Raw genomic sequence first — 18,757 nt, forward strand, 5'->3', positions numbered from 1 at the left:
TGTGTTGCTTGTAGATGCCATCGTAACGCTTTCTCTTTGTAGCCTCACATTCCCCACCAGACCAGGTTGGATCTGCTACCCCTTGCACTTCCCACATCACGCCAGATCCCCCATGAAAGCCATTTTGCACACTCTAAGGCGAGGGTGTGGATTTCTGCATGCATCGGAAACATGGCTCCGTGACTCCTGACGGAGACCATGGAAAGGATGCCCGAGGACCGACTGACGCTGCTCTCCAGTCACTGACAGCAGCTCCCTCAGGAGGGCCGACGTATCCATCCCCAGTTTCACGCAGTTATCTCGGTGGGCTTCTGAGTTCTTTGTGGCATGCAAGGAGTCTACTGGTCTCCAAACACCGTAAGGCTGTAGCCCTGATCTAAGGGGGCCTCCATCTGGACCCTGTGAAGACCCTGACCTCACAGGGATGCCCCCCACTCGCCCCCAGCCCCACGCCGAGCTTCCCCCTGGCCGCCCCTGCATCTGTGCATTTTTCTGTCCTCTATGCCTCATTTTCATTCATTGCTATGCATGAGAACCTCTCCTGGCTGATCGCTCAGTTCTTCTGGGAACGCTGGAAAGATTCCAATGTAACTGATCGAACCAGTTTAATCCGAGACCGCAAAGCCTCGTGGACTCCACCGCAGCCCTGCACCAGCTACTCAGTTCCGCTGCCCCTCCACACCTCCTCTTCTATCCCAACTGATGGGGGGGGAGTCAACAGCCTCACCCCCATTTCATCTTGACCTCATTCTCCTGCTGAGTCGGGGTTTGGAAGGGGCTGGGTTTTATGACCACACTGCACCTACAGGCTCCGGGCTGAATCACGGCTCAGGTAGGCCTGTCCGTGAGTCATTCCCCAAAGATCCCTTTGATCTGTCAGGTCCAGGCCCCAGTGCCATCAGTGGACGGAATCTTGGACAGGAATGTCATAGATGTTAGGAACTGACGTTGATCTCTGGCCTTGCCCCCACCCCCACTGACAGGGGGTTTCCGTTTGTTCCAAAGGTGGTTAGTCCACAAGATGGAGATGGACGTGTTGGTTGAGTGGGGGGGGGGGGCGGCTTGAAAAGATAGCCTGAGAGCAACAGGAGGACTCAAGACTAGATACTGTAACCACTGACCTGCAATTTGAGGAGGGGGGAGAGGAGAGAGAGCAGGAGCAGCTGCAAAACAGGCTGATATTGGAGGCGAGGGGAGGGGTCTGAGCGCAGGAGGGAGGGGAGGGTGTGGGGGGGATAACACGCAGAACAGAGGAGAGGCAGAGCGCTTTGGCAGAGCGCAGAAACGGACGCACAGAGCAGCACTGGGCGCCTCTGAGACACAGGCAACAAGCAAGATTGCCGCCGTCACGGCAACAGTGCTCATCCGACACCATGACAACAGCCACGACGGCATGCCGAGCCACCACTGGCGCCGCGCCGCAGGAGTAGCCGGGAGACGAGCTGGGACCGAAAGCCCATCGTGTCGCCAGGAGAAGCCATTCATCCACAGCAGTCTCCGGAGTGACGCCCCCCCACCCCTAAACCCCCCCTCACAGCTTCAGGTGTCTCTCTACCCCCCCGGGGAGAGCGGGAAAGATGCAGCTGCACGCTGAAGGCGAGCACGCAGCCCCGCACCGGACTCGCTGCCCCGCGCCTCCCCGCGCGCTCCCTCCTCGGCGCTGACGGCTCTGCCTCCGCTCCTCATCTGCCCCAGCACCATGAGGATTTCCTGAGACCCCCCCCCCCCCGGTGTTGCCCAGCTTCACACGGCGGAGGAACGAACCATGTAAGCGACCACATCAGGTGAGTGTCATTTCCCTGCTTCTCTCTTTCCTCCCTCGGTGAAATAATTTTTAACCAGAAAATAAGCGTAAAGAAAAATTTTTGGTTTTACCTTCTCCATTTTCATCTGCCTTTGCATGTTTCCTAGAATTTTTTACTTAATGAGATCTGTCAGGTTTTAATTCCAGACACTCATACTGTGTGATTTCTCAGGGGGGGAGAGTAAGTGCGAATGGGGTTAATGTTTATCTCTGTGGCGTATGGAATGGTCTGGAAAATCTGTGCAGTCTTAATGATCTTAACAGGAAAGGCTTGTGTCTAGTGGTGATTATTTTCTGTTACCATCAAATAACAAGGGAAAATGTCTTTGGTGGCAAATGCATGCTTTGGAAATGCGTTGATGCCCTGGCCTCAACGCTGGACCTGCACACACCAGCCAATCCCAGTGGCCAAGGGGGCACCCCCGCTGTTTGCACCCCCCTGGCCCTTAGATATGCGTTGAAATTGCTCATGGATGCTGAGAGGCTCTGAAACATATCTCACTCACAATCTTTAATCCATAGTCATTTTTGGGAAGGATTACTGAGATTCTTGCACAGTGTGGAATGGAAAATAGAAACTTCCAGCTGTAGTTTATCTATAAATCGAAACAGATAAACGACTCATGTGGGAGGAGGGAGACAAAATGCCCCATCATCCCTAAAGACAGCCATCACCATGGAGTGGATAAGCGAAGAAAACTTGGTGGTACTTGAGCCGCGACAGCGATGAGGAGCAAACAGGTGCCGCACTGTTTGTTATAACGGCCGTAAATCACAACTGCCTTTGAATTTAGTCCGTGATGCACAGGTAAAACCCATCCAGTGGCCACCTGGAGTGACTTATCTGGCCATGCTGTGATGGTGCTGAGCCTGGTAGCTGTTTCTCTTCAGCTGGAGGAGCAGAGAGGAAACTGGCTCTGTTTGCTTTGTGCGTACGTGTGTCTGTGTGCGTGTTTGTGTGTGTGTGTGTATGTGTCTGTCTTTGTGCGTGTGTGTGTGTGTGTGTGCGTGCAGGTGGGGTTGTGAGTGTGTTGGGGGGGGGGGGTGGTGGTGATTATCAAAGATTTGTGAGCTACAAGTCTAGAGTTATGCACTTATTATTTCCCAGAGTAATGATCAATGTGGAATATGCATGTTTAGTACATACTTTCTGGACACAAACACACGCACACAAACACACATGCATGCATGTGGACACACACGCACATACATTCACAGGTGTTTGTGCTGCATTGCGAAGATGAAAGCTGCATCGCAGACCTCTCTCTGTTATGGTACAGCCATCTCCTCCTGCTTTAGAGGAGCAGAGTTAAAGATGCTGTTTTGCAGTAATGTGTCAGGAACAATAGCTGGGATTTACTGCAACGTGTTTCATATGGAAACACACGTGTGTCTCATCCCTGCCCGCAGTCCTGGGGCTGGCAATGGGTCGGGGGTGGGGGGCACCTCGGCCCTGCCTCTTCCCCAGGCACACACTGCTGCTCCTGCCCAAGATAGTAACCAGCCACTCACCCATTAACATCATCAGTAGTCTGTTCTGCACGCCATAATACAACCTGCTAAAGGGTTTGAATTACCAGTTAAAATTGCATTGATGACAAACCTCAGGGTAAAATCTTCATTAATTTTCGGAATCCATCCTGAGTGTTAAGACCATTATGTGCTATTGCAGTGTTATTATTAATAGTAATATTTTACACAGTATTTCCCTGCTTTCACTGTAAATTGGCTAAATGGGACCCAGCCGTGTCCACTGAGCCAGCCTCAGCTTCTCTATGTGTCGTTAAAAGTGGTCGCAGGCACTGTTTTGGCTTCCACTGCCATCCTCTGTGTCGTTATTGAGCATGACTGTCTGTGGCACTCACCCAGCTGTGCCATCGTCGCAGGGGAGAAACTGAGCTGCCCGGTAGCTGCCAGGCTGGCACACAGTGACTGCACACGATACCATCACACATGGTACCACCCCACACGGTACAACCGCACATGGCAACTGCACATGGTACCACCCCACATGGTACAACCGCACATGGCAACTGCACATGGTACCACCCCACATTGTACCACCCCACATTGTACCACCCCACATTGTACCACCCCACACGGTACAACCGCACATGGTACAACCGCACATGGCAACTGCACATGGTACCACCCCACATTGTACCACCCCACACGGTACAACCGCACATGGTACAACCGCACATGGCAACTGCACATGGTACCACCCCACATTGTACCACCCCACATGGTACAACCGCACATGGCAACTGCACATGGTACCACCGCACATGGTACCACCGCACATGGTACAACCGCACATGGCAACTGCACATGGTACCTCCCCACATGGTATAACCGCACATGGTGAGTGCACACAGTACCACAGCACATGGTATGACCACACATAGTACAACTGTACATGCTGACTGCACATGGTACCATCACACATGGTACAACCACATACAGTGGCCGCACATCCTACGACCATACATGGTGACCGCACACTGTACTACTGCACACTTTGACTCCACACAGACACACATATGCTACAATTGCAATTGCAAGCCCGTAGACATGCCTGTAGTGCATGATTTTTTAGACTATGGCTGCCGATTGCTCTTTTGAAACATGGCATTAAACGTTGCATCAGGGAGAGAGGCAAAGACAGACTCTGTGTATATGAACTAGAGGGTCCTCTAGAAGAAAAGACAGACTCTGTGTATATGAACTAGAGGGTCCCCTAGAGGCAAAGACAGACTGTGAGTGTATGAACTAGAGGGTCCCCTAGAGGCAAAGACAGACTCTGTGTGTATGAACTAGAGGGTCCTCTAGAGGCAAAGACAGACTCTGTGTGTATGAACCTGAGGGTCCCCTAGAGGCAAAGACAGACTCTGTGTGTATGAACCTGAGGGTCCCCTAGAGGCAAAGACAGACTCTGTGTGTATGAACCTGAGGGTCCCCTAGAGACAAAGACAGACTCTGTGTGTATGAACCTGAGGGTCCCCTAGAGGCAAAGACAGACTCTGTGTGTATGAACCTGAGGGTCCCCTAGACGCAAAGACAGACTCTGTGTGTATGAACCTGAGGGTCCCCTAGACGCAAAGACAGACTCTGTGTGTATGAACCTGAGGGTCCCCTAGAGGCAAAGACAGACTGTCTGTATATGAACCTGAGGGTCCCCTGCTCACCCACTTGTCACACCCCCACACTGAAGGCAGCCCAATCCTCCAAATCTTCCTAATGGACCACAATTTAATGAATGTGAATGTTTGGTTAATGAGACATGCTGCAGGTCCTGCCACCCTTCCCACCTATTGATCCTTGAGCACCTTCCAGCCAAGGATTCATCACGTCTCTTAAGCTACGTTCATTTCCTGGAGGAACTACATTTTTTTGGTCATCACCAAAAGGCCAAACCATGTTTTCCACTCTGTAACAGCTGTACAGTTTTTCTTGAACCATCAGACATGGCTTGGTTCCGGACTGTGGCGCAGTAACATATGAAATATGAAAAGTAAAACATGAGGGTCTTCAGTAAAACATGATGGTCCTCAGTAATGCATGAGGGTCCTCAGTAATGCATGAGGGTCCTCAGTAATGCATGAGGGTCCTTAGTAACACATGAGGATCTCTAGTAATGCATGAGAGTCCACAGTAACGCATGAGGGTCCTTAGTAACGCATGAGGGTCCTTAGTAACGCATGAGGATCTCTAGTAATGCATGAGGGTCCACAGTAATGCATAAGACGTCCTTCGTAATGCATGAGGGTCCTCAGTAATGAGGCCTCCTCAGTAATTGATAAGGGTCCTCAGTAACATATGAGGTGCCCTTGGTAATACGTGAAGGTCCTCAGTAATGTGTGATGGTCCTCAGTAACGATTTGGGTGCAGCTGACATTCACGGCTTCTCCAGCTTCACCCAGACTATGATTCGCACCAGTGTACACCACAAAATCTGTTACACAAGAAGCCCAGAGGAAAGAAACCATTGGTCAAGCAGACAGCTAGTGTACAATTCAACACTCACAGTGTAATAATGGCATTAGCTATATTATACAGCTAGTGTACAATTCAACACTCACAGTGTAATAATAGAATTAGCTATATTATACAGTTAGTGTACAATTCAACATGGCATTAGCTATATTAGTTCTCTGGGGCTGTGGAATTTGGAGGCGTGAGCTGTTTTGTGCCTCTGGTCTGCTCCCGCTGGTAGTCGACAGTTTGCCCTCCTGTAGTTGCAGCTCCTGCGCACCTGCATTGACCATGCCCCGGGTTTCTGTCTCCCTGGCGCTGTAGTAAATATCTGCCCCCACACCCCCCCTCTCTGGGGAGGCAGCGAGAGAGCAAGAGAGAGAGAGAGCGGCATGGAGCAACCGCCTCCGCGCTCCTCCCCCTGCCACCGTGCGCGGGACTTCTTGAGGAGCGCTAATCCATCTCGCTGGTGCAGCAAACAGGAGGGAGTGAGGCCACCCCCTTTCACGCATGACCTCCTGGTGCTGTGCGGCAGTGCGTGGGTGGGGGCCGCACCTCTCCACCGACAGCTCCCTCTGGTCATCTTCATCACCTCCTCATCACCTCCAAGCCTTGTTTCAGACAAGTTAGCAGAAAGACAATAAATAATATTAAAAACATGGGGGGGGGGCGAGGGGCATCATTTGTACACCCCCAAGCTGGCTGGCATGGTGGCACTCTGCCATTCCTCATAGCACATCGCCCCCCAAGACAAAGACTCAGCTTTGTCATCACCCTCCACTGTCCAATCTCAGCGCCTTCAGAAGCTGCACCCGTTCCTCGGGGGTGGGGAGGGGTCCTCTAGCATTGTTTGGGTTTCATATTGCCATTTTACTCACAGTGACAGACTTTAGCAGCAAAGCCTCCCATCCAATGTGCCCGTGACTGATGCACAATGGCACGACGTCGATACCCCCCCCCAGCCACCCCAGTGTGCTGGCTCTGCAGCAAATGGCTGCTCTGCACTGTGGTGCTCTTCCCACCCGCTCCCCTCCCCCATGTCGGACCTGCCCCTGATTGCATAACGGCACACTGGACACGGAGAAGCATTTCCACTGACAACCCCCCCCCTTCACTACCAAATCTTGCGTACCACAGGAGAGGTGAGCACCCAGCCCCAGGGTCTCCATGCACCTCAAAGCTGAGCCCAGTGGGGGAGGGGGCCCTGCATTATTCACACATCACAGCTCTGTATCGCATGCCTCAAATTGGATGGAGCGGCAAAGAAATAACAGGGAGCAAGACCAAAAAACGGGGGGCACCCAGCATCCCCCCGATATGAATAGCACCTGGAGGCACCAGCAGGGGGCACCCAGCATCCCCCCGATATGAATAGCACCTGGAGGCACCAGCAGGGGGCACCCAGCATCCCCCCGATATGAATAGCACCTGGAGGCACCAGCAGGGGGCACCCAGCATCCCCCCGATATGAATAGCACCTGGAGGCACCAGCAGGGGGCACCCAGCATCCCCCCGATATGAATAGCACCTGGAGGCACCAGCAGGGGGCACCCAGCATCCCCCCGATATGAATAGCACCTGGAGGTATATCACTTCTAGCCTGTAAGGTCTTATTGTTCCATTGCCTGTGTTTAAATCAGCTCATATTGTTCAACATCTCTGGCCCAGAGTTGCTGCATGTTACTGCTACACCTTTCTGGAGAGGCACCCTGTTTCGGAACAAACCCACCAAAGGTGAAACTTTTTTTGGTCCCAAAGTCACCACATGCAGGCCTTTGTAATGCTTGTTCTTAGCCAAAGAATTTCTCTATTAATAGCAACGTTCTGGAGAGAAGTTGGCAGAATGAAGGCTAGAAGGTCTATAATGTCCTGGCTGAAATCCTGACTCCCTGATCTCATTGCAACTTTAATGACCGCCTTGCAAATTCTGTCACATCGCTATAATTATTTGCTACAACTCAAACGTTTCCATAACAATGCCCTCATGCACTATTCATGATTCTGTCCAATCAAAACATCTCTTTTCTTGTCTCTCTAAGATACAAACAACATTACCACAAAGCACAGATGAGGCTTCCGGCTTTTACTTACTGCTTTGTTTCTCAGGTTATGAAAGGCTCAGATGGATCTAAAAAAAAGATCTCAGGAGGGATGTTTCTGGATCTTATAGAAGTGTCACTTTGGTTCTATGTATGTGTCAGTTCTTTTCCTCCTCTGGTCATAGACCATAGTCTCAAGTGACTCACTTTTCAAAATATGTATTTTTTCCAATAGCAAATGTTGAAGAAATATTGCAGATAAGAATACTTTACCGAGCGGATAGGGAAATATTGAATGCTATTCTTTGCTGCTGGAATAGCATCTCAGCTTTTCCTGGTTATGTTCATGGTGACAGCATGCAAGGTAGGTCAGACCAGACAGTTTTGGTCATCCCGGAGAATCCATAGATGTTCTTAAGCCAGCTGGGAGGTATAATCTCCAGCCTGTCCTGGGTCTTCCCTGGGCCCTTCATGTCCATGTCAGATGGCCTAAAGGCCTCAGACAGCGACCCTTGATCTGAAGGGGCATCAGCTCTGTTTTGAAATCCCTCCCGATCTCCGAACACCTTACTCTGAGGTCAGTAACCCTGCATTGAAATCTCATTTTGGCTGATGGTAGTAACCACTATGTTCTTTTAGTCATTATGCACAGCTCATATGGTTGTAGACTGAACCGTAAACCACCAACACAGACCCCCACTGTCACCAAATCTATCTGCCTGTCAGTCTCACCTTCTCTCATAACTTTACTTAAACTCCTTCACTAAGGGCAGAATGAGCTACTCTTTTCTAAAAGAGTGCCATAGTCATGCATTTGGACCTGGCAGTCTTTATGCTGGAATTTCTGCCATTATCTCTGGTGCAGCTGTCACTCCTGGCCCCACATGCCATATGCCTTTGCAGCCATAACTGTACCTTGATATTCTCGCCAAGAAAATCACAAGCGAGAATGAAGAGAAGTCCACCCTTTCCGGAGGCCGACACCCGTTCCGGCCTGGAATCCTCACTGCTCTTCCTGAATCCTACCTTCCACCATCATCAGCAGCCCCCTGTTTACGTACTCCTCAGTTTGAAGTACAGAGTGCCCCTTCATTATCTTTAAGCACCTACCCCTCAAAAAAAATCTGCCTGGGCCTGCTAAGAAGTGTGATCCCCTGTAGGAGGGACACACTGTCTGGTTTCCCTTTGTAAAAATAGGAAAAATCACCCCAGTTTGTCAGTACAGGAGTTCTGTACCCACTGTTCATGAAACACTGAAGAGACACGTCAGAAATAGCACCCAAAACATCCAGTGATTTCAACATCGCTGCATAGATTTCTCCTACTCCTGCATCCTTTCCAAAACAGAGGAGTTCCTCTAAGGGTGCTTTAACACCGATGCCACGGAACCTGGTCCCTGTTTACAGCTCCCCGGAACCTGGTCCCTGTTCGCAGCTCCCCGGAACCTGGTCCCTGTTCGCAGCTCCCCGGAACCTGGTCCCTGTTCGCAGCTCCCCGGAACCTGGTCCCTGTTCGCAGCTCCCCGGAACCTGGTCCCTGTTCACAGCTCCCTGGCCTGGAACTTTTGTAGCTCCTGCCACTTTCATGTGTCCCTGTATGCTGTATAAGCATGGGAGACACAAAAAGCTGGTAGGTAAAATTTCACATGTAATTTCATACGAAACTACACCACCATCCCAAAGCAATGAAGGATAAGTAATTTTATTAGTTGTTATTTGTTAGTTATTTGAGGGGATCGATCATGATTAAAATGGGACATAGGCTATTTATATTTTATTTATATGACCAGGTACATGTTAATATTCCATTATTAAATCTGGCCAGCAGATCGATCTTTAGTTTTCCACAGAATAAAAAAACGATGTAACGTTATTCCGCTAATAAGCACTGGCAAGTTTCACTGCTGGCACTGGTGAAATTAGACAAAAGTACTGGGACACGCCTCTTAATCATGGAATTCTGGTGTTTCACACCCATTGCCAATGGTGTATAAAATCAAGCACCCAGCCATGCAGTCAACTTGACAAACATGTGTGAAAGATTGCATTGTTCTAAAGAGCTCAATTCAAAACCGTGCACCGGGAGCTTCATGGGATGGGGTTCCTTGGCCGAGCAGGTGATGGATGGAGTGATATAAAGCATGTTGCCACTAGACTCTCGAGCAGTGGAAATATGTTCTGTGGAGTAACGAATCACGTTTCTCTATCCAGCAGTCTGATGGACAAGTCTGGGTTTGGCAGATACCAGAGAACGTTACCTGCCTGACTGCATTGTGCCAACTGTAAAGCTTGGTGGAGGAGAGAGAATTGTATGGGGTTGTTTTTCAGGATTTGGGCTAGGCCCCTTAGTTCCAGTGAAGGGAACTCTTAATGCTTCAGCATACCAAGACATTTTCTATGCTTCAAACTTAGTGGGAACATTTTGGGGAAGGCCCTTTTCTGTTCCAGAATGAGTGTGCTCCAGTGCGCAAAGCAAGGTCCATAAAGACATGGGTTCTCAACCCCATCAAACACCTTTGGGATGAGCTAGAATGGGAATGCGGGCCAGGCCTTCACGACCAACATCAGTGCCTGACCTCTCAAATGCTCTTCTGGATGAACAGGCAAAAATTCCCACAGACAAACTCTAAATTCTTGTGGAAAGCCTTCACAGAAGAGTGGCAATTGTTACAGCTGCAAAAGGGGGACGAACTCCATATTGATGCCTATGGATTTAGAAACGAATGTCATGAAAATTCCTGTAGCTGTAATGGCCAGGTGTCCCAATACTTTTGTCCATATAGTGTATATTGGTTATTGATCAACTCGCAACTTCACTACTCACATCTCCTTTGCCTGCACTCCTGTGTATCTTCAAAGTTAGCACAGGTGCTTGTGGTTAACCAATCAGCAAGCTATCACTGTAAGCATCAACCAATCAGCAAGCTATCACTGTAAGCATCAACCAATCAGCAAGCTATCACTGTAAGCATCAACCAATCAGCAAGCTATTGCTGTAAGTGCCTCCCCAGTAGATTGTGTTTGAATGAAAGTCTGGAGCAGGCACTAAAAAAGGGCTTTGGAACTGCCCTTGAAGAATTAGAATCGGGCCGAGTTCCTGGGGCATGAACATAACGAAAGTTTTGGAAAGCAAGCAAAAGCCTGCTACCTTCTCCTGAGGCATCAAATGGTTCACTAGATCATCTTTGGCACCACCATGACCTCTCCAAACACCTGCCATTCATGGTCGTTTGCCTCCATGATTGCCTTCACTACTTCCCCTTTCGCCTGTAAGTACCATTCAGCTGACTCAGGTGATCTCAATGCAATAATTGCACTGAAGGTATCATTCTTCAGGTCGACAGCTTTCCTCAGCAGAGATGTCCATCAGAGGGTCAAAAGGTTATTGCCATTACAGACAGCAAATACCTTCTGGCCAGATGCCCCATTTACAAAAAATACCCCTACCTCACGTGACACGTGGGAGATTATCTGGTGGTGTGGGTTTCATTGACCTCACATACAGCACGAGCTTCAGCCAGATATTCCCAGCAACCCCTATTGGTTTGTCTGGCTCCTCTTGGTCCATCTGGTCTCCCTACCTTGCACTGAATCCAACTCACCATCAAGTGGCGGTTGGGTGCTATCTCTATGCCCATCTTCATCCAAGCATCCAAAACCAATCAGATGAACTGCAAGACTGACCATTGACCTTTGTCATAGAGTGCTCTGGTACCATGTACACTTATGAATGTGTCTGTGTTTGAACTTTGTGTTCCATATAAACAATTTGTCTCTTGCACAGAGGTCCAATAACAGTCCAGCAGAATCCCATTCTTTCCAATCACACCCCTCATGGCGTCTCCACCATTGACGTCTGGCCTGTTCCCCTAGAGCTGTTTGTAATGGGAAGCCCAAGTAGGAGCTAAGCTCCAGTTCACGCAGCTCTGTAGGTCGTAAAGGCATATAAAGCCATGCATTCGGCTGGAGTCGGGCTCCTGAAGGGGGAGCCACTTGACAACAGAGAGTAATAAACACAACAGCATATGCAGATTGTAATATCCATCAACATGAATATCCATCAACTGTAGGGAAAAAAAACAATTGACTAATAAACAAAGGAGTCTATTACATGTATTGTATGTACAGGATAAATGAAATGCGAAGAAAAGTAGTGTAGTAATAGAGTAATTAAGCAAACTGTGTTAGCCTTCATAAAGTCTTTTGCAGAAATTAAAACGTATTGATATGCCATATTGTTTATGTGATTTTGCCGTAGTGAAATATGATGACCATTTAGCAATATTAAAAGTTACAAATCACTCAGACATAATTTTATCCGCTAATTAAATTTTGATGTTTACTTATTCTTGTCTATTTAATTGATTGAACAAGATAATAAGCTCATATCCTTCAGATAATTTCCAGAAAGCCTTTGAAACATTACTAAGGCAGCTTATCCTGGTCTTTATACAGTGGCAGGCAGTTTCATATTTTAATGGTGAACATGCAGACATGCAGTGTGGTCACCAGCCCTGCAGTCCTTGAAGTCACTGTATGTCACTGGAACTGGCAAATGGCAGGTTTGACATCCCACCCTCACTGGTATATTTCAGCTTGTTTTCCTGTTTTCCGAAGTTTAGAATGGCTTAGAAAACATTGCTGAACATTCAGGATAAGAAAGTTTCAGTGCTTCTTTGCGTGTTCCGCAAGACACATTCCCTTGTTTATACACACAGACACGCACAGGTTTGTAATTATATCTTTGTGGGGACTCTCCATTCATTTATATGGAGAAAACTCTAATCCCAACATGACGACCTTAACCCCTACGCAGCCCTAACCTTAACCATGAGTAACCAAACAAAATACAAGACTTTTGGTTTTTTGATTGCATTTACAGATCTTTGTGGGGACCTGAAAAATTGTCCCTACAATGTCAAAATGACAGGTTTTTATTACATTGTGGGAGACATTTGGTCCCCATAATGTAATATAAACCTAATCCACACAGACATAGACACATGCACATGCACAGGCACAGTCACAGTCACAGTCTTTTATACAAACATACTCACATAATTCTCTAACCCAGTGGTTCTCAAACTTTTTGCACTGCGTACCATCTCAGAAAATGTTAGACTGGAGTGACCGATTATTATATACGCATATACCTTCATGAACCACTGCTCTCATCAAACACGCACGCAGTCCCCAGCACACAGACTTTAACACAAAGACTCACATGCTCAACATGTGCTTAGTACTGAAAGCCCAGTTTTAAACTAAGGTGCCTCCCAGGACCCTTCTTCCTGTAGTATTGGTTACTGCAACTGCTATCAGTGTTAAAACAGCGTAGAACCTACTCAAGAAAAACTGGCCCTCATAAGCAGGGATGGACATCACCGGTACACAAGTACGCATTCACCTTTAAAAGCAATACGTGCGAAAATCGATTGTGGTAACAGTGTAAATGCGGACTTATTTTATGTGTATTTGCGCTGATATGAAAACAAAATATAATGCATTTTAATCTTTATATGCTAACTCTACTTCATTTGCGGTATACAGGTTAAAATAGAAGGTATTTTCTTGCCATAGCAGAGCAAATGCACATAAAATAAGTACGCAATCGCGCTTTTACAAACAATCGATTGTCGCACGTATCCTTTTTAAAGGTGAATGCGTACTTGCGTACCAGTCATGTCCATCCTTGCTTATAATATAAGCATGAGAGGAAGGAATAGGGATTTTACTGGAATACAGAAGCACAAAGGGGTTATGAGGAATGAAAACAAGAAGATGACTGGCAATAAGCCTCGGGGAAAGTGAATCAATGTGAACCAGACTTCCCCCTAAAACCATCACCATAATTTGGAGTCATACTACATCCTCTAATATGCTCACTGTTGGTGCCATGCTTGGGGGTGGGTGACGATTGATTCACCCCTCGCCTGTGCCCCCTCCCCCAAAAATTATCACCCAAACAAAAACAATTAAGACATGTTGTGCAAGTACAGGTGGTGTGTCGTTTGATGTCTGCGATTATGCTGCTGCTCGACGTTTACTATTAGCCTCCCCCCTCACTGCTCCTCAGCTGTGGCCCCCATGGGAATCCTGAGCTCGGCCATCACAGTCGTACTCATGTCAACACTGACTATACCTCTGCTACATTGTTGCTAAGGCTGCTAATGCTAAAGCCAATGCTAACGCTCCAACTACTTGACTCGTGCTGCTTCAGCTCCATCAGCGTGTCCTGGAAGTGTGACGGCCGGCTGCCTCTTGTTAGTGCTCTCTCACTGCAGGCACTGAGCCGCGCTCCCGAGCGCATCATTCCTGGGCTGTGGTGGGGGGTTGTGGGGGGGTGGGCTGTGGCCTAGAGACCACTGCTTGGCTACCAGGCAATTTCGGTAATTCGTCAGTCAGCAGAAACATTGTTCTGAGATCCTAAATTATTCAGACCTGCGTCCCATTGAAATAAATGTGACTTTATGTAGCTGTCGGTTTTCATTTTGCCGGTTTTAATCACTTCATTAAATTTCTGATTGGCTTAGTTATTTAACGGGTCGTCTCAGTCTGCTTGTAAAAGGCATGCCTTGGGGGAGTGTTATAAATCTGGGAGGGGGACATGCAGGGGTGCAGCATGGGTATGGATACCCTGGCAGGTTCGGCGAGTCCGACATTTCACGGGAGCCCTTAAATTCATACAATTATGCATTTTGTCAGGAGGCCCAGACTGTCTAGCTGCGTCCTTAGTTACATGTACCGAGTCTGGGATGATGGCGGCATTCTTTGTGCATTTATATCTGGGAGAAGTGGCTTTGCGTGAAATTAAGACAAAATGTAAGAGAAGGATGGCGCTACTGCATGTGTACAACAATAACAAGTTAGAGGTGTGATCACCAGCTCTGCAGTGATTCATCCTGCTGGCCCGTTCCCCCATCCCGCTGTTTGTGTAGCGTTAGCAGTGAGCTCACCGGCTACATGTCCGGCTCTGTGGGCGCGTTAAAAGGCAAACTGCGCCCCGGGCCGGAGAGCGCAGCCACTCGGCACTGCGTTCGCTCTCTGCCTCTCCCCCTCCCCACCCCACATGATTTTCTCGCTCATCTCCAGTACCGTGTTTGCAGGAGTCTGCAACGTTTGGTGAGAGCCAGCTCCGTTTAAGCTGAGCACTAAAGGAGAAAATGGATATGTGAGGGGGGGGGGTGTTCATTCTCAGGGGAATAATGGAGCTCCTGGAGCTCGCCAGCCTGTACGCGGGGGCCCTGATCCTCCCCCCAGACTGCCCGCCTAATGCTTTGCTGCAGAAACTGACGCACCCCCCACCCCCTGCTCTCTGCGGGCTGCTTACGCTGCCGCCCCCACGAACATGGCCGCTCCAGCCCCTCCCCCAATCCCGCTGGCAGGCCCCACAGCCTCGTGTGCAGTGAGGAGATGGGGGCCCACATGGCCCCCGCGTGGATCCACCACCTGACAGCTCCCTTCATCGGAGCAGACCTGCCCCCTTCCTGACATCAAACAGGAAGCACCATCAAACGTTTACTATTTCTGAATCATTCAGACCTCCCCCCGCCGGCATCGGCACTGGCACAGGACGAGCCCACACAGGAGAATCACGCTCCACTTCTCATCTATGGACAAAACATGCTTAAAAAATGGTCAATTAGGGAAAGAATTATTACGTTCCGAATATGAAAATTCACCCCTAAATTGACGAGCCTGTAGATCAGCTTGGGCAGTTTTCCAAAACAACGGCAAAGTTTTCCTCAGGATAAGCCACTCCTGCTGCTGTGTTTAGCGTTTTGCATTTAGCGTTAACGCCTTCCGGCAGCGAGCGGCCAGCTGGTGCAGGACTTGCAAACATTCGGTTGTGGTTTGAAGTCTCAGCCAAAGCTCATGTCACCCTGCATTGTCTCTGTAACGGACCAGCTGTAAACTGTAAGAGGGACGTAAATGATGAAATAATAGTGTAATATTATACTTCAAAGAGAAGAGGACACAGCTGCTCACAGAGAAGGAGCGATGGCACTCTGTAATAAAACCGCCTGTTTGCTTGGTAGCTCATGGACATGTGGTGGGAGAAAAATGACACTGGGTCTGATCTGGAGTTTCCTCGAAGCACAGCAGGCTGTTTGGACACCATCCAGAAGGCATTACTGGTGTCTGTCTCTGCAGACATGGGCAGGGTGTTTGGGCTGCTGGGTGTGACGTGAGGATGAGATTCCATGTGTGAATTATTGGATTCTTTGTTTTTTAGAAAGGCCACTCACAGGTTTAAGTTGAGGTCACAGCTGAAAAGGGCAATTTAGCTGATGGACATCATGTTCGCACTGCAGTGCCACTGCCTTGTGCCCTGTGTGGTGCCAGGAAAATGGGGGAATGGATGGATGCTAATATAGCCAATCTGTCAGCCAGACAGAAATATACTTAATTTATAGTACCTTCCGGAAGGTGCTGCAATTTTTAAATTCTCTTGCTAAACAGAAATGAGCTCATCAGCCTTGCTGATGTTATGCTGTGGTTATGCTATCAATTTGGTTCCTCCAAGGATTATAGGCGGTGCATAGAAATGAAAGATGTGGACACTTCCCGCAGAAAAGTTCACGTGATGAATTTCAGGATTTCAACTGCGCCTAACCCTTAGTGATTTAATGTCTCAGTGATTCCATGAGTGTCCCATGAGTGTCCTGGTGTATGGATTCAGATCCCATCAAGGTCGCAGCATTCCTATATCCATGCCAGCACTATTGATTGTATTGTTTGTAGGAGCACCACACATCGCATAACTGTTCTGTGCCGTCACTGCAGAGGGCTCCAGTGCTTCTAGGGTCACCCCACATCGCGTAACTGTTCTGTGCCATCACTGCAGAGGGCTCCAGTGCTTCTAGGGTCTCCCCACATCGCGTAACTGTTCTGTGCCGTCACTGCAGAGGGCTCCAGTGCTTCTAGGGTCTCCCCACATCGCGTAACTGTTCTGTGCCGTCACTGCAGAGGGCTCCAGTGCTTCTAGGGTCTCCCCACATCGCGTAACTGTTCTGTGCCGTCACTGCAGAGGGCTCCAGTGCTTCTAGGGTCACCCCAGATTGCGTAATTGTTCTGTGTCATCACTGCAGAGGGTGCCAGTGCTTCTAGGGTCGCCCTGCATTGCGTAGCTGTTCTGTGCCATCACTGCAGAGGGCTCCAGTGCTTCTAGGGTCTCCCCACATCGCGTAACTGTTCTGTGCCGTCACTGCAGAGGGCTCCAGTGCTTCTAGGGTCACCCCAGATTGCGTAATTGTTCTGTATCATCACTGCAGAGGGTGCCAGTGCTTCTAGGGTCTCCCCACATCGCGTAACTGTTCTGTGCCGTCACTGCAGAGGGCTCCAGTGCTTCTAGGGTCACCCCAGATTGCGTAATTGTTCTGTGTCATCACTGCAGAGGGTGCCAGTGCTTCTAGGGTCGCCCTGCATTGCGTAGCTGTTCTGTGCCATCACTGCAGAGGGCAGCCAGTGCTTCTAGGGTCGCCCTGCATTGCGTAGCTGTTCTGTGCCATCACTGCAGAGGGCAGCCAGTGCTTCTAGAGGTGCCAGCAAGACAATTTTATTTTGTCTTGGACAGCGCAGACATAAAATTGGCTATGTGCTCAATTGGTGCCCCTCAGAAGCTGGCATCCTGAACAGCTGCCTCTATCATCTAATGCGTTGACCAGCCCTGGAGCCAGGCGAGCAGTTATTGGAACTGAATGGGCGGGTGGGTGGATTTTAGTCTTCGATGCCTTATTAGAAATAAACCAGTCGGTAATGGAGCTTAGTCAGTTATCACCAAATTAGACTTGGTAGAGATACCTGTGATTAAATGAGTGTGATATCATCAATGCCACATAGTTAATGACTGTGATGTGCTTTCACTCTTTCAGCGGAGTACATAAACTTCAGTTTATAACTATTGTTATTATTATTAGTAGTAGTAATAATAGTTACAACAACCACAATACATTATATATTATTTTCTGCCTTTATTGTTACGTTCATGAAATCCCTTTCATGTCGACATTGAACTAATTCAGAGGCTGTTTGTATGTTGACTCAAAGCCCCCCCCTCACCCCCACCCCCCCCACGTGGCCCAAAGTGAATAATGACAAAGGAGCCAGGGGTATATTTTGCCATAATTTCTTCCAGACACCTCCTTAATAGGCACTGACCAACGCTGACATTTGTCCGCATGACAGGGTGACAAAACGTGTCCATGGCGGAGGCGCTTGTGCGTGATGGAACTGAGAAATCAGAGGAGCTTCACTGCTTGTCAAACAAACGTGACTCGAGTCAGCATCTGCTGAAGAGGAAGATGGAGAGCTGTATTTACAAGTCAGAATAATAGTCGTTTATATTTTTATATATTTATTATGTGTTCTGCATGTCATGGTGGTTCAAGCACACCTGAGTTTCTGATTCATATTTACACTGATGGCATTACTTCTCTCCCGTGAACCATAAAGCAAGCTGGTCCCGCTTGTAGGTTCGACATCAAGTGGCGTAATGTAATGTTTCACAAGATTACACGGCTTAATGCTAAAATGATGCCCCTTTCTGGGACAATCGCTTCAGCCCGAGGAAAGAAAATATCTTGCCTCCTCTATCTCTATCTATCTCTATGACATCTAAATAAAATGATAACTACTTCCTAATCAAAGTCATCAACGATATATGCACCATTCCATTTTAATTTTTTCAGTGCGAGGATTTTGAGAGTGATGCTTTGTTTGGGAACGCCGGCAACTAATAACCAACTGTTTTACAGGTATTTTAGCAATATCATATCTTAATATGTAAGTAAGATAAAAGCGGACGTCGTTTATGGGTAGCCAAATTAACCGTTTATAAAATGAAACAAGACCCAATATAAGTAATTGCTGGCTATTTATCACCAAACTTCACTGAAGACACCGAGAGAAATTGTTGTTAAAGCCGATGCCGACCGAAG

At 48.3% G+C, this 18,757-nt stretch overlaps 1 protein-coding gene across 3 annotated transcripts in view; it reads left to right on the forward strand.

Annotated features, from left to right (window-relative positions):
• The first annotated feature begins 1,247 nt into the window (after positions 1–1,247).
• trpc5a (transient receptor potential cation channel, subfamily C, member 5a) overlaps positions 1,248–18,757 on the forward strand; it is a 50,066-nt gene continuing 32,556 nt past the window's right edge. For all 3 annotated transcript variants that reach the window (XR_011985168.1, XM_072706423.1, XM_072706425.1), the window contains exon 1: positions 1,248–1,784. The gene's annotated coding sequence lies outside the window, so the exon portion shown is untranslated. The remainder of the gene's footprint in view (positions 1,785–18,757) is intronic.

The sequence above is a fragment of the Paramormyrops kingsleyae genome, chromosome 24, assembly GCF_048594095.1.
Source record: "Paramormyrops kingsleyae isolate MSU_618 chromosome 24, PKINGS_0.4, whole genome shotgun sequence".
NCBI classification, from domain to species: domain Eukaryota; kingdom Metazoa; phylum Chordata; class Actinopteri; order Osteoglossiformes; family Mormyridae; genus Paramormyrops; species Paramormyrops kingsleyae.